Raw genomic sequence first — 14,783 nt, 5'->3', positions numbered from 1 at the left:
GACCGTAACGGCCGCGCGGTTCCAGACTGTAGCATGTCATAGGCCCTCGGTTGTTCCTTGTCTACATGACCGACTTAGGAGACAATATGAGTAGCACTCTTAGATTGTGGGAAGATGGACCTGTCGTTTATGGCCTTATAAAGTCATCAGATGCGCAAAACAAATTCGACTACAATTAAAACGAGGTATCTGTATGGTGCGAAAAGTGGCAATTGACACTAAATCATTAAAAAGGTGAAGTCGACTACATTTCAGTTACACTAAAAAATCACACAAGTATAAAGGCTATAAACTCAACTACATACTTATGGATTTCTATTACGAATAACGTAAGTTTTTTCGATCACATATATTGTTGTGCGTAAAATAAACCGAAGACCACAATTTATTTACAAAACACTTAAAACGTGTGACGGGGCCTCTAAAGAGACTGCGTACACTACGCTTGTCCGTGCTCCTCAGGAGTAGTCCTGTGTGGTGTAGGAGCCGCATCATATTGGACCTACGGAGGACACTGAAAAATTTCAGAGAAGGCACCTCGTTTTGTATTGTCACGAAATAGCAAAGAGAGTGCCACGAATATGGTACGCGAACTGGTTCAGCAATCACTAAACCAAAGTCGTTTTCCTTTGTGGCTGGATGTTTATCCTCAGTGTGTGGAGATTTTGGATTATGCAAATCTACATAGGGCGCAATGATCATCGTAATGAAACATGAGAACTGAGAGCACTCACGGATAGATGCACTCGTATGTATTTGTGTTTACCGCGCGCTATAACAAAGTGGTACGGTAGAGAAAAAGAACGAAGGTGGTTCGGTGAACTCTGTGTCAGGCACTTCATTGTGAATTGCAGAGTAATGAAGTAAATGTGAACGTATTTTCACAGATGTTATGTGTCTACCTGCACCAACACAGTGAACAGGACAGAAAAAAAGCCGTAAGCCCAGTTTACTCTAAACACATGATTTGAAAGTATTTCTTCGTTTAATAAAGGCTAAACGTATAAATACCGTCGAAGTGCTTCACTGTTCTTTTTTTTCTTTCTTTATCTCTTTTTTTTTTTTTTTTTTTTTTTACAAGCTCAGTATTAAGTATTATGTTAAAGCTGAGATACTCACTTATTGTTGGTAGGCTTCCTTACTGTTTTGTAGGTATGGTTATATATCTCGACTTCATACACGAGCCGGGTAATTAATCTTCTCCTCTATTTGAAAGCACTAGGAAGAACATGAGATCATATCATTAACCTCGATGCGAATTATATCATCGGTCAACATTTAACAGGTTTTTTTTCAATGTCCGCAAAACGCGGAAATGCACAGTCCTCAAGGTAGTACTTAAAGAAACCCTTTAGTTGCCAAGAAAACCATGTTGTTGTTGTTGTTGTTGTCTTCAGTCCTGAGACTGGTTTGATGCAGCTCTCCATGCTACTCTATCCTGTGCAAGCTGCTTCATCTCCCAGTACCTACTGCAACCTACATCCTTCTGAATCTGCTTAGTGTACTCATCTCTCGGTCTCCCTCTACGATTTTTACCCTCCACGCTGCCCTCCAATGCTAAATTTGTGATCCCTTGATGCCTCAAAACATGTCCTACCAACCGATCCCTTCTTCTAGTCAAGTTGTGCCACAAACTTCTCTTCTCCCCAATCCTATTCAATACCTCCTCATTAGTTACGTGCTCTATCCACCTTATCTTCAGTATTCTTCTGTAGCACCACATTTCGAAAGCTTCTATTCTCTTCTTGTCCAAACTAGTTATCGTCCATGTTTCACTTCCATACATGGCTACACTCCAAACAAATACTTTCAGAAACGACTTCCTGATACATAAATCGATATTCGATGTTAACAAATTTCTCTTCTTCAGAAACGCTTTCCTTGCCATTGCCAGTCTACATTTTATATCCTCTCTACTTCGACCATCATCAGTTATTTTACTTCCTAAATAGCAAAACTCCTTTACTACTTTAAGTGTCTCATTTCCTAATCTAATTCCCTCAGCATCACCCGATTTAATTTGACTACATTCCATTATTCTCGTTTTGCTTTTGTTAATGTTCATCTTATATCCTCCTTTCAAGACACTGTCCATTCCGTTCAACTGCTCTTCCAAGTCCTTTGCCGTCTCTGACAGAATTACAATGTCATCGGTGAACCTCAAAGTTTTTACTTCGTCTCCATGAATTTTAATACCTTCTCCAAATTTTTCTTTTGTTTCCTTTACTGCTTGCTCAATATACAGATTGAATAACATCGGGGAGAAGCTACAACCCTGTCTCACTCCTTTCCCAACCACTGCTTCCCTTTCATGTCCCTCGACTCTTATGACTGCCATCTGGTTTCTGTACAAATTATAAATAGCCTTTCGCTCCCTGTATTTTACCCCTGCCACCTTTAGAATTGGAAAAAGAGTATTCCAGTCAACATTGTCAAAAGCTTTCTCTAAGTCTACAAATGCTAGAAACGTAGGTTTACCTTTTCTTAATCTTTCTTCTAAGATAAGTCTTAAGGTCAGTATTGCCTCATGTGTTCCAACATTTCGACGGAATCCAAACTGATCCTCCCCGAGGTCTGCATCTACCAGTTTTTCCATTCGTCTGTAAAGAATTCGCGTTAGTATTTTGCAGCCGTGGCTTATTAAACTGATAGTTCGGTAATTTTCACATCTGTCAGCACCTGCTTTCTTTGGGATTGGAATTATTATATTCTTCTTGAAGTCTGAGGGTATTTCGCCTGTCTCATACATCTTGCTCACCAGCTGATTGAGTTTTGTCAGGACTGGTTGTTCCAAGGCCGTCAGTAGTTCTAATGGAATGTTGTCTACTCCGGGGGCCTTGTTTCGACTCAGGTCTTTCAGTGCTCTGTCAAACTCTTCACGCAGTATCGTATCTCCCATTTCGTCTTCATCTACATCCTCTTCCATTTCCATAATATTGTCCTCAAGTACATCGCCCTTTTATAAACCTTCTATATACTTCTTCCACCTTTCTGCCTTCCCTTCTTTGCTTAGAACTGGGCTGCCATCTGAGCTCTTGATATTCATACAAGTGGTTCTCTTCTCTCCAAAGGTCTCTTTAATTTTCCTGTAGGCAGTATCTATCTTACCCCTAGTGAGATAAGCTTCTACATCCTTACATTTGTCCTCTAGCCATCCCTGTTTAGCCATTTTGCACTTCCTGTGGATCACATTTTTGAGACGTTTGTATTCCTTTTTGCCTGCTTCATTTATTGCATTTTTATATTTTCTCCTTTCATCAATTAAATTCAATATTTCTTCTGTTACCCAAGGATTTCTAGCAGCCCTCGTCTTTGTACCTACTTTATCCTCTGCTGCCTTCACTACTACATCCCTCAGAGCTACCCATTCTTCTTCTACTGTATTTTTTTTGCCCTATTCCTGTCAATTGTTCCCTTATGCTCTCCCTGAAACTCTGTACAACCTCTGGTTCTTTCAGTTTATCCAGGTCCCATCTCCTTAATTTCCCACATTTTTGCAGTTTCTAAACAGTTTCACAAACCTCACTATTTACATAAAACAGTACGTCCGGTTAACTGTTGCGTCTCCACCGTAATAGTGTGAGTCCCACGTAACAGAGTGACTCTCACGGAAAGTAAATGGGCCACTGACTTGTTTTTAACACCACACACTAAAAAGTATTGTACTGATCAGCCTCACTAATGTGGCGTTCGCCTTGTTATTCAGTGGTTTGGTATTTAACTAAGTTGTAAATGGAAATGATAATCTTATTTTATTACATTGAGTAAATACTAAATAATTTTTCTCCCGGCTACAGATTTGATCAAGTTGCTAAAGAACTCCAAGTTAACGTCGTGTTAAAGTGTTGTCCGTAAGTTGTGTGTCACTAAATCGCAGTTCATACAACAGATGTTATACAACTATGGATTACGACAGAAACAGTTATCTTCAGCAAAATGATCATTAAAACCACCGAATATCAGCCGCTCACAACACTGACGTATGTTACCTGAAACAATACTGTTCGCAACTCTTGCGTAATTAGTTTCGGCTCCACACATCAGGTAGAATAGTTCCTTACAAGGATTGTGCTATGAGCACTTTTGTTAAAGAACCAATCTGATTTGAATCATTTTCATATAAAAGGAGCTCGGAACCACCAGTGCACATTTATTTTACACATTTGTATCACGTTCGGCATTTATGTCCGTAGAGTTGCGTGATTTAAAATTGAATTTGCCGCTGAGATAATTGTTAAGATGGCGGCAGACAATTGATAGAGACTTTCTATTGTTAAAGCAAATAAGTAAATATTTAAAATGCTTATTGAATGCTATAAAATCTATTATCATATTGTGCACTATTTAGACTTCATCAAGCAAACATTTGATTTGTTTCTAAGGAAACACAGACAATAACGCAATACAAATCGCTATCGTCACTGGCTGCGCTCCTTGCAGCGGAAAGTATTAATTAACACGGATAATGCTTACTGAGAGAAGAATTACAGTTACAAATAACTATTCCCTCATGTTTATAATAATAATGAATTCTATTTTCAAATAATAATTAACAAATAATTACAATTTCTTAACAGACCTCAGTTTGATATGCGTCTTGCGTGCTGAACCTACAAAAGCCATCCAGCAAAAGGTATAAGCAAAGGAAGACAAACGCAGATCATAAAAAGAATTTACTATTATTATTGTCTTTGTACGACACACATCGATATGTCCAGTTATATCATCTAATATTATATAAATAATATTTATAAACTTTCACTGTTTTTTGATACGTCGAATAGATAATGTTAATAACTGTTCGAGGGATAATTTCCTCTCGTCGCACTGTAGCCAAAAATTTATCACGTGGATGATACACAAACCACTGAAATTATGTTTTTTGCCCCCTTATTGTGCATGGTACTGGGAAGTTGTTTTGCAGACTGCAAGAAGGTCCTAGAGGTTTTCACGAATTATTGACTGCAGAGAAAATCGTGAGTAACTTTCATCCACACATCTTCTGCAGCATCATTAACCTCTACCGGAGATATGAACACTGCTATAGCTACACAGACTCTTGAGAAAATCATACGTCTCAGAAGCTATTATCTCAGAGCACGACACACTTACGTGACACATAGGCAACCATAGAATTACCTAAAAATATGAAGTCTTGTTTTTAAAAAAAGCTTTCCAAAAGTCATGTGTTTTCCGATTATGAGTTTCCACCCTTCGCATCTGAAATATGCACACGGAGGTGGGCATTCGAGAGCACACGGTGGTGGCCTGTATCTCTCCCGCATGAAGCCTTTTCTTCTTTGTGATAGAAATTACTTATCAGCGTTATTGGATAATTTATTGGTTGACAAATTAGAGGAGACAAAGCAATTTGGAAGAAAAAGTAGTCACTGAATCTTTAGTCAAACAAAGGGAGTACAGGAATTATTATTAGCAAATACAAACTGTGATGTAGCGCAATAACGGGTAAACGCAGGTGGGTGACTTCGACTCTGCCGTTACCACGCACTGGGGCCAAGATCGAACACTTGAAAAGATCGATTAATATGTTTCCCGCCTCGTACTGGATGTCGAGAACATTCGCTTGTAAATTAACTGTTGCCTTTTCCGGTCTGTGCCTGGCCAGCACTCGAGAAATCCTGACAGGTAGCCGTGTCTTGGTACGAGGAGTGTGAAGGTGATTGGAAAAAGACGTCCTTTACAGATTCAGCTGACTCTATGACCGAACACTACGGACCGTAGCTCACCCTTTATAGGTTTTCTGAGTGACTTTTTTCGACTCGGATATAGTTGTCCATGACCATCTTCGTTATTTTTCTCAATCACTGCATCTGCTCATCTAGTAACCACAATTAGAACATGACTTTTTCCTGTCATGAGTTTTTTATCTATCCTCGACTCACTTGATGGGTTGACAAGTTTCACCCATGTGCTGTACCCTTGACAGTCATGCAGATTTCTTCTGGGAGTCTGTATCTACATCTACATCTACGTGATTACTAGTCACAATAAAGTGTCTGTCAGATGGTTCAATGGACCACCTTTAAGAAGTCTTTACATTTCTACTCTCGAACAGTGCGCGGGAAAAATAAACACTTATATTTTTCTGTGCGACCCCTGTTTCTCTTTTTACATCGTGATGAACATTTCTCCTATATAGGTGGGTGCCAACAGAATGTTTTCGCAATCGGAGGAGAAAACTGGTGACTCAAATTTTTTGAGAAGATCCCGTCCCAACGAAAAACACTTTCGTTTTAATTATTTCCACTCCATTTCACTTATCATGTCTGTGGCATTGTCTTCCCCTATTTACAGCCAGGAGATATGTGTGACTTATCTCGTAATCGAAATGTATCGGGAATCTTGTAGTACTCATTTGAATAACTTCACACTTTTCTTTATTCTGGGTGAATTGCCACTTTAAGCACCATACAGATAACTTTTCTAAATCATTTTGAAATTCGTTTTGGTCATCTGATGACTTTACAAAAGGGTAAATGACACCATCAACTGCAAACAAACTAAGATTTTCTCCTCTGTAGTTAATATATTTCGGGAATAACAGAGGGCTATAGCACTTCCTTGGGGAACACCGGATATTTATTCTGTTTTACTAGTTGACTTTCCGTGTACTACTACTCACTGTGATGTTTCTGACAGGAAATCACGAATCCAGTCGCACTACTGCGGCGATATTCAGTAGGCACACACTTTGGTTAGAAGACGCTTGTGAGGAACGGTGGCGAAAGCGATCTGGAAACCTAAAAATATGGAACCATTTGACATCCCCTGTCAATAGCAATCACCACATTCTGAGCATAAAGGGGTTGTTGTGTTTCACAAGAACGATGTTTCCTGATTCCATTCTATGTGTCAATAAATCGTTTTCTTGGAGGTACTTCCCAATGTTCCAATACAGTATATGTTCCTAAACACGCTTGCAAATTGATGTTATTTATATGGGCCTGTGATTCAGCGGATTACTCATATTTCCCTTTTGCGTATTGGTGTGACTTGAACAATTTTCCTGTCTTTAAGTACGAAACTTTCTGTTAGCGAGCAGATGTATATAACTGCTATATATGGAGCAACTGTATCGGCGTAATTTGAAAGGAACCTAACTGGTATACAATCTGGACCGGTGGCTTGCCTTTATTAAGTGATTTAAGCTGCGTTACTACACCGGGGATATTTATTCTTATGTTTCACATTTTCGTAGTGGTTCTTTATTGGAATTCATTAATGTTTACTTCGTCGTCTTTGGTGCAGGAGTTTCGGAAAGCTGTGATTAATAACTCTCCTTTAGTGGTACCGTCATTAGTGGCTTCAACGTTGTTATTGCTCAGAAAAGGTATTGACTGCGTCTTGCCACTGATGTGCTTTATGTCTGTCCAGAACGTCTTTGGGTTTTCTGCCAGATACCGAGACGGAGATTCGTTGTGGAAATTATTAAAAGCATCTCACACTGAAGTACGCGCTATATTTTGAAGTTCTGCAAAACGTTGCCAATGTAAGGGATTTTGCGTTCATTTAAATTTGGAGTGCTTTTTTCGTTGCTCCTGGAGCAGCGATCTCACCCGTTTTGTGTAGCATGGAGGTCCCGTACCAATACTTATTACTTTAAGTGGTATATATCTCTCAACAACCTTCGATACTATCTCTTTGAAATCATTACACATATACACTCCTGGAAATGCAAAAATGAACAGATTGACACCGGTGTGTCAGACCCACCGTACTTGCTCCGGACACTGCGAGAGGGCTGTACAAGCAAAGATCACAAGCACGGCACAGCGGACACACCAGGAACCGCGGTGTTGGCCGTCGAATGGCGCTAGCTGCGCAGCATTTGTGCACCGCCGCCGTCAGTGTCAGCCAGTTTGCCGTGGCATACGGAGCTCCATCGCAGTCTTTAACACTGGTAGCATGCCGCGCCAGCGTGGACGTAAACCGTATGTGCAGTTGACGGACTTTGAGCGAGGGCGTATAGTGGGCATGCGGGAGGCCGGGTGGACTTACCTCCGAATTGCTCAACACGTGGGGCGTGAGGTCTCCACAGTACATCGATGTTGTCGCCAGTGGTCGGCGGAAGGTGCACGTGCCCGTCGACCGGGGACCGGACCGAAGCGACGCACGGATGCACGCCAAGACCGTAGGATCCTACGCAGTGCCGTAGGGGATCGCACCGCCACTTCCCAGCAAATTAGGGACACTGTTGCTCCTGGGGTATCGGCGAGGACCATTCGCAACCGTCTCCATGAAGCTGGGCTACGGTCCCGCACACCGTTAGGCCGTCTTCCGCTCGCGCCCCAACAACGTGCAGCCCGCCTCCAGTGGTGTCGCGACTGGCGTGAATGGAGGGACGAATGGAGACGTGTCGTCTTCAGCGATAAGAGTCGCTTCTGCCTTGGTGCCAATGATGGTCGGATGCGTGTTTGGCGCCGTGCAGATGAGCGCCACAATCAGGACTGCATACGACCGAGGCACACAGGGCCAACACCCGGCATCATGGTGTGGGGAGCGATCTCCTACACTGGCCGTACACCTCTAGTGATCGTCGAGGGGACACTGAATAGTGCACGGTACATCCAAACCGTCATCGAACCCATCGTTCTACCATTCCTAGACCGGCAAAGTAACTTGCTGTTCCAACAGGACAATGCACGTCCGCATGTATCCCGTGCTACCCAACGTGCTCTAGAAGGTGTAAGTCAACTACCCTGGCCAGCAAGGTCTCCGGATCTGTTCCCCATTGAGCATGTTTGGGACTGCATGAAGCGTCGTCTCACGCGGTCTGCACGTCCAGCACGAACGCTGGTCCAACTGAGGCGCCAGGTGGAAATGGCATGGCAAGGCGTTCCACAGGACTACATCCAGCATCTCTACGATCGTATCCATGGGAGAATAGCAGCCTGCATTGCTGCGAAAGGTGGATATACACTGTACTAGTGCCGACATTGTGCATGCTCTGTTGCCTGTGTCTATGTGCCTGTGGTTCTGTCAGTGTGATAATGTGATGTATCTGACCCCAGGAATGTGTCAATAAAGTTTCCCCTTCCTGGGACAATGAATTCACGGTGTTCTTATTTCAATTTCCAAGAGTGTATTTTACGCTAACATGATCAGATCTGAAGGAGTGGAGACTGCCTCTTAAAGAGGCATTAAGAGCATTTTTACCAACTTTTATAAATAGATGTACTTGCGTTTCCTTTTGAGGGTTGTGGGTGTTACGGTATTCAGCCTAGCAGAAGCCGCCTTGTGGTCGCTAATCCCTGCATTCGTCATGATACTCCCAATTGGTACGGGATTATTTGCTTCTAAGAGGTCAAGTATGCTTTCGCAACCATTTATGTATCGAGTTGGCTCATGAACTACTGGTTGGAAATAATTTTCAGTACAATTGCGGATGACTCTTTTTGCCTGTCGCCGGCTTTATATGTGTAATTTTTCCAGCATATCGATGGTAGAATTAAGCCACCAAGACTATAATTGCATGATTGTGGTACCTATTGAAATGAGACTCATGTTTTCATTGAATTGTTCAGGAATATGTGTTCTAAGTCGGGTGGTCGGTAAAACGATCCCATTAATAGTTTAGTCCGACATACTACTTCGCAGGAAATATCTACTCCAATTTCACTACAAGGTAAACAACTTCTGACATTAATAAATAAGCCATCACAACTCTATTTAATCTATCCGTTCTGATCATTGCTAAATCCTTTGAAAAAATTTCTGCTAAACTTATTTCCGGCTTTATCCAGCTTTTCGAACTTATAACTACTTGCGCTTCAGTCCTTTCTATTAGGGCTTGCAACTCTGGTTCTTTCCCAACAGAGTTATGACTATTCACAATTACAACACCGATCGTTTCTGCAACTACCTTTCTGTGTTTTAACCTGCCCCCGTTGAGACGGACGCCCTTTCTGTGGTTTACTGAAACCCTCTAACCTAAAAATTTGCTTCGGAAGACGTTCTCGTTTACAATTACTCGACTGTGCTCCGTTCGTGTTCCTCGTGCTCAGCACACCCATTGGCGCCTTCCAAGAAGGCCCAGTGCAACTGCCCCACTTATTTTCTCACTTTTAACTAAAATAGTGCCGGTCCTGACAGCTCCCCGCAGAAATACATTAATGGGCCCTACACAAAGTAGCAGTACTACTATATAAGTTGTACATGGATTGTTTAGATGATCCTGAAAGAACGCAGCTACATTTTGTACACTATCGTCAGTTTCTTGGGATTACTCAGGCATCTGTTTCTCTACGAAGTCTTTCTTACGTCACTATTTTGTCATCTGTCCTCCTGCTCGCAACGGTAATTTGGTTTCTCTGATGAACTCACTACAGTCGTTCACTTAGAAAGAGAAAGCTGGTCACCACCTCAAATTTCATCAAATAATTTCTTACGCAAATGTTGCAACAATCACATTCGGAATAACGCAAAGATACAACTTCTATCAAAACTAAGGTTGTACTTAGGATATGTAGCAATGGGACATTTTTAGACCCTTTCTCGGCTTTGCATTTCGATCTACTCCTTCCCTATGGTTTTGGAAATTTTCTCTACTCTTTTGAAGGTTTTTCTTAAATCAGCAGATTCCATTTTACATATTTCTAAGGAAAATATAATCGTACCTGTCAGGCATCAATGTTCGATTCCGGGCCCTCACAACATCTGTGCTCAAAGCCACATTTGGTATTACCTCTTTCCAATTATAATTTGTTGTACCATTTTGTCAAACTGAATATATCAGGACACTACCTTTCACCATTCTTCCCGATTTCATTTACTTCAACAGCTTGAGATGAACATGTATTATAAAATATGGTATCATCTTCCTCACCAGAATCTACATACAACCATTAATTGGCACATAAATGTGTCCATTAACTTTTAGCTAATGAATTAATTTTTACTTAATACAATTATTAGGACAATGCCTATTTCGTTGTAAGATCTTTCCTCTTTTCTCAGTCATACATCGTAATTTCCATAAAAGTTGTTTATAAATTTTCTTCCTTTTGTCTCTCTCCTTACATAATTTCTGTTCCTTACCTGCTGTCGTAACAAATGGTCAACATAAAATGTTAAATGTCTAGAATTCTCACTTAAGTTAATATCAATTAAATATCCTTAAACATCAATGTTACCAAACACTTCAAGAATCATGACATTCAATAGACTATACCTATATAATCTACAATTAGATATAGTGGAAACCTTACATCTCTCTTCAGCTTGGATTAGCCTTAGGTATTCAACATTCTCTAGTGAATTTACTACATGTGGTGCAGGTGGTCTTTCTGTGTATGAACTGCTGCACTCACTAACTGTTCATATTCTGTACTTAAGTGGCTCAATAAGGTGTAGTTCTTTTCAGAGTCACATCTGTAGTTCCCAGACAGTACATGTGAACTGTTCTATTTCTGTCATACTACTCTTAAGCAACTTCCCATTTCTGCTGATTGAATGTACCATCCAGTTCAGACCAGACTAGGGGAATTTACTACAGTCACGTGCTCTTTGATAATTTCCACAGTTGTTCTGATTTAGATTCGATCATATGCTTGTGCATTTCTTAATAAGCGACATCCGCCTCGTCCAAGGTTCCGAACAAAATTTTGCTAAATTCTCATACAAAGTTAAGGATTCATTAATTTATCGTTTTATGGATCACGTTACTTACAATCTTTCCACATTGTGTGTGACCCCATTAATCAACATATTTCAATTCTTTTTACTAATATTTAGATGCTTTAGTTTATCCTTGTCTTGTTGAACAACCTTCAAATCCGCTCTCTTTGCGCTACTAAGTTTTCATGAATAGTTCTAAGATTTAATTACGTTACCAACTTTCAGGTGATACTGATAACTTCGACGATCGTTGATGATGGTAATATAATCCTGAGGAAGCCCGTGCACTCGAACATCCCAGGCATAATAACTTCAAGTAATGATCAAGAGACAAGTCATCACTGTGCATGCTAACATGATGATTTCGTATTCATTACGAGGAAATCTCACCTAAATTTAGTAGAAAGTGTATGCAATACACTTCTATTTCAATAGTATGTCTTCTGCCTATTGACGTGTACCTACAATTTTGCTTTCTCTCGGTCTCCTTTACTACATTAGGCAGTGCTACCCTTAGTACGAAGGTGATATGCGCATTTTATACCATTCACAGATCCTAAGGTATAGATGGGAAGGTCTCATGCTTCTAAGCCTCGGATAACATGATGAAAGGCAAGCGAATGATGTCTTCACTGAATCATCTGGAACGGTAATCCAAGGAGTGCCAAGACTTCCATGAACTGTTTGTTACTGGTGATAAAACGTGAGTGCTGCATTTCACGCCGGAATCCCACTAGCAGAGAATGGTGTGGAAACATCCACGTTCGGACGTCACAAAAAAGAAAAAAAGAAAATATCTGTTGAAAGCCATCGCTCAGGAATGTGATGTTAGCGGCCTTCTGGCCTGCCATCAGACGAAGGCGTCGAGAAATACAAAATGTGGACAAAGTGATTCTCATCCACGACAATACGATGCCACATGTGGTAATTATAACTGCCGACAAACTACCAGGCTAAGGTTTCCCAGTCTTCTAGGAAGCAGGCGATAAGGTAACGTTCCAAGGAGAGGTGCTGCAAGTGATGGCGTGTCGTGGCGACAAACGCGAACTTTGGCCGCTTTGTGCTAACGGATACGTTTGTTGGACGTCCCACACTGATTTCAGGGTCTTTTTCACTCAATGTTGCTTGACTGTTAGCACTGACAACTATTGCAAACGCCACTGCTCCCGGTCCTTATGTGAAGAGCGTCGGCCACTGCGTTTTTAATGATGAGAGGTAATACCTGAAATTTGGTTCTCGTGACATTCTTGACATTGTGGATTTCTATGTATTAGATTCCCTGACGACATCGGAAATGGAATGTCCCAGGCTTCTAGCTCCAACCACCGTTCCACGTTTAAAGTTCGTTAATTCCCGTCGAGAGACCATGACCACATCGGACACATTTTCACATGCATCACACGAGTACAAGTGACAGTTTCAACAGCGCACTGCCCTTTCATACCTTGTGTATGTGGCACTACCGGCATCTGTGTTTGTGCATATCGCTACCGGATGACTCATGTCACCACAGTGCATAATTTTACCTTTATGTTCTGTTGATACCGGATGTATATGCCTCATAGTTTCAGTAAATGAAAATCTGTCACGTTTTAAATGAAGCACAATGGGATATGCACAAACGGCTGGTGTGGTCGAGCGGTTCTAGGCGCATCAGTCTGGAACTGAGCGACCGCTACAGTCGCAGGTTCGAATCCTGAATCGGGCATGGACGTGTGTGATGTCCTTACGTTTGTTAGGTTTCAGTAGTTCTAACTTCTAGGGAACTGATGATCTCAGATGTTAAGTCCCATAGTGCTTAGAGCCATTTGAACCATTTTCAGATCTGCACAACAGAACGTTTGTAATAATGGTTGAAATGGCTCTAAGCACTATGCGACTTAATTTCTGAGATCATCAGTCCCCTAGAGGTTAGAACTACTTAAACATAGCTAACCTAGGGAGATCACACACATCCATGCCCGAGCCAGGATTCGAAGGTTGACCGTAGCGGTCGTGCGGTTCCAGACTGTAGCGCCTAGAACCGCTCGGCCACTCTGGCCGGCATAACTTTTGTCATTCATGTTTTACGTTTCATTTTACGTGCCCTGTTCTAAAGCGTCAATGACTTGCGCGATGTGAGCGTTATCATCTTGGACCACGTCTGAGGGCCAATCGTGCTCCCAATTGTCAAGTAACATTTCGTGGTTTCGTTTGCTCTTTCAGTATCTTATCGTCCTGTACCTTCCACAACGGTATATTACTCTCAGTCACTTCTAACTGTCTACCCATATAGATAATGACCACTATCTCTCTTGTGAGGAAATATCTTCCTACTAAACTATTACAACGGACGTTTCTTCCCTTATTCAGATTTGAAGTTAGTTTCCTCCTAAAACATTTCTGGCTATTTTAAGCGTCAAATTCACCATCCTCAGCATGTTGAAAGTGCCAAGTGTCACATTCTTCACTCTTCGCACCTCATGCTTGTCAGCTGGTACACATTTGGATGTAGCTTCTCCTGTAACTAATTTGTAAATACACTCGGATGACAAAAGTCATAGTAAAGCGATATGCACATATAGAGATAGCGGTAGTATCACGTACACAAGGGGTGAAAGCGCAGTGTGAATGCGGAGCTGTCATTTTGACTCAAGTGATGAATGAGAAAATGTTTCCGACGTGATTATGGCCGTACGATGGAAATTAATAAACTTTAAACACGGAGTGGTGTCTGGAGTTAGAAGCCTGGGACATTCCAATTCACAAATCGTCAGGGAATCCTTTTAGCGACTGCCCAACTTAAATAATATCATAACACCTACTCGGCGCATACAGTTATAGTTGGTGGTGACTTCAGTTTACCCTATATATCTTACCGAAAATACATGTTTTAATATGGAGGTACGGATAAAACATCATGCAGAATAGTGCTAAACGCATTCTCTATATATTATTTGCATCTGTTATTTCACAGGCCGACTCGGATAGTAAACGGTTGTAAAAACATACTTGATATCTTTGCAACATAGAATTATGAGTTAATAACGAGCATCAAAACGGATAAAGGGATTAGTGAACACAGAGCTGTCGCAGAGGGACTAAATACCCTAAAAGTAAACGAAAAATATATGTATTCAGAAAACAGATAAATATTCTCTCGACAC

This window comes from Schistocerca gregaria, chromosome 8 (genome assembly GCF_023897955.1).
Source record: "Schistocerca gregaria isolate iqSchGreg1 chromosome 8, iqSchGreg1.2, whole genome shotgun sequence".
Taxonomy (NCBI): Eukaryota; Metazoa; Arthropoda; class Insecta; order Orthoptera; family Acrididae; genus Schistocerca; species Schistocerca gregaria.
This window is presented reverse-complemented; position numbering follows the sequence as displayed.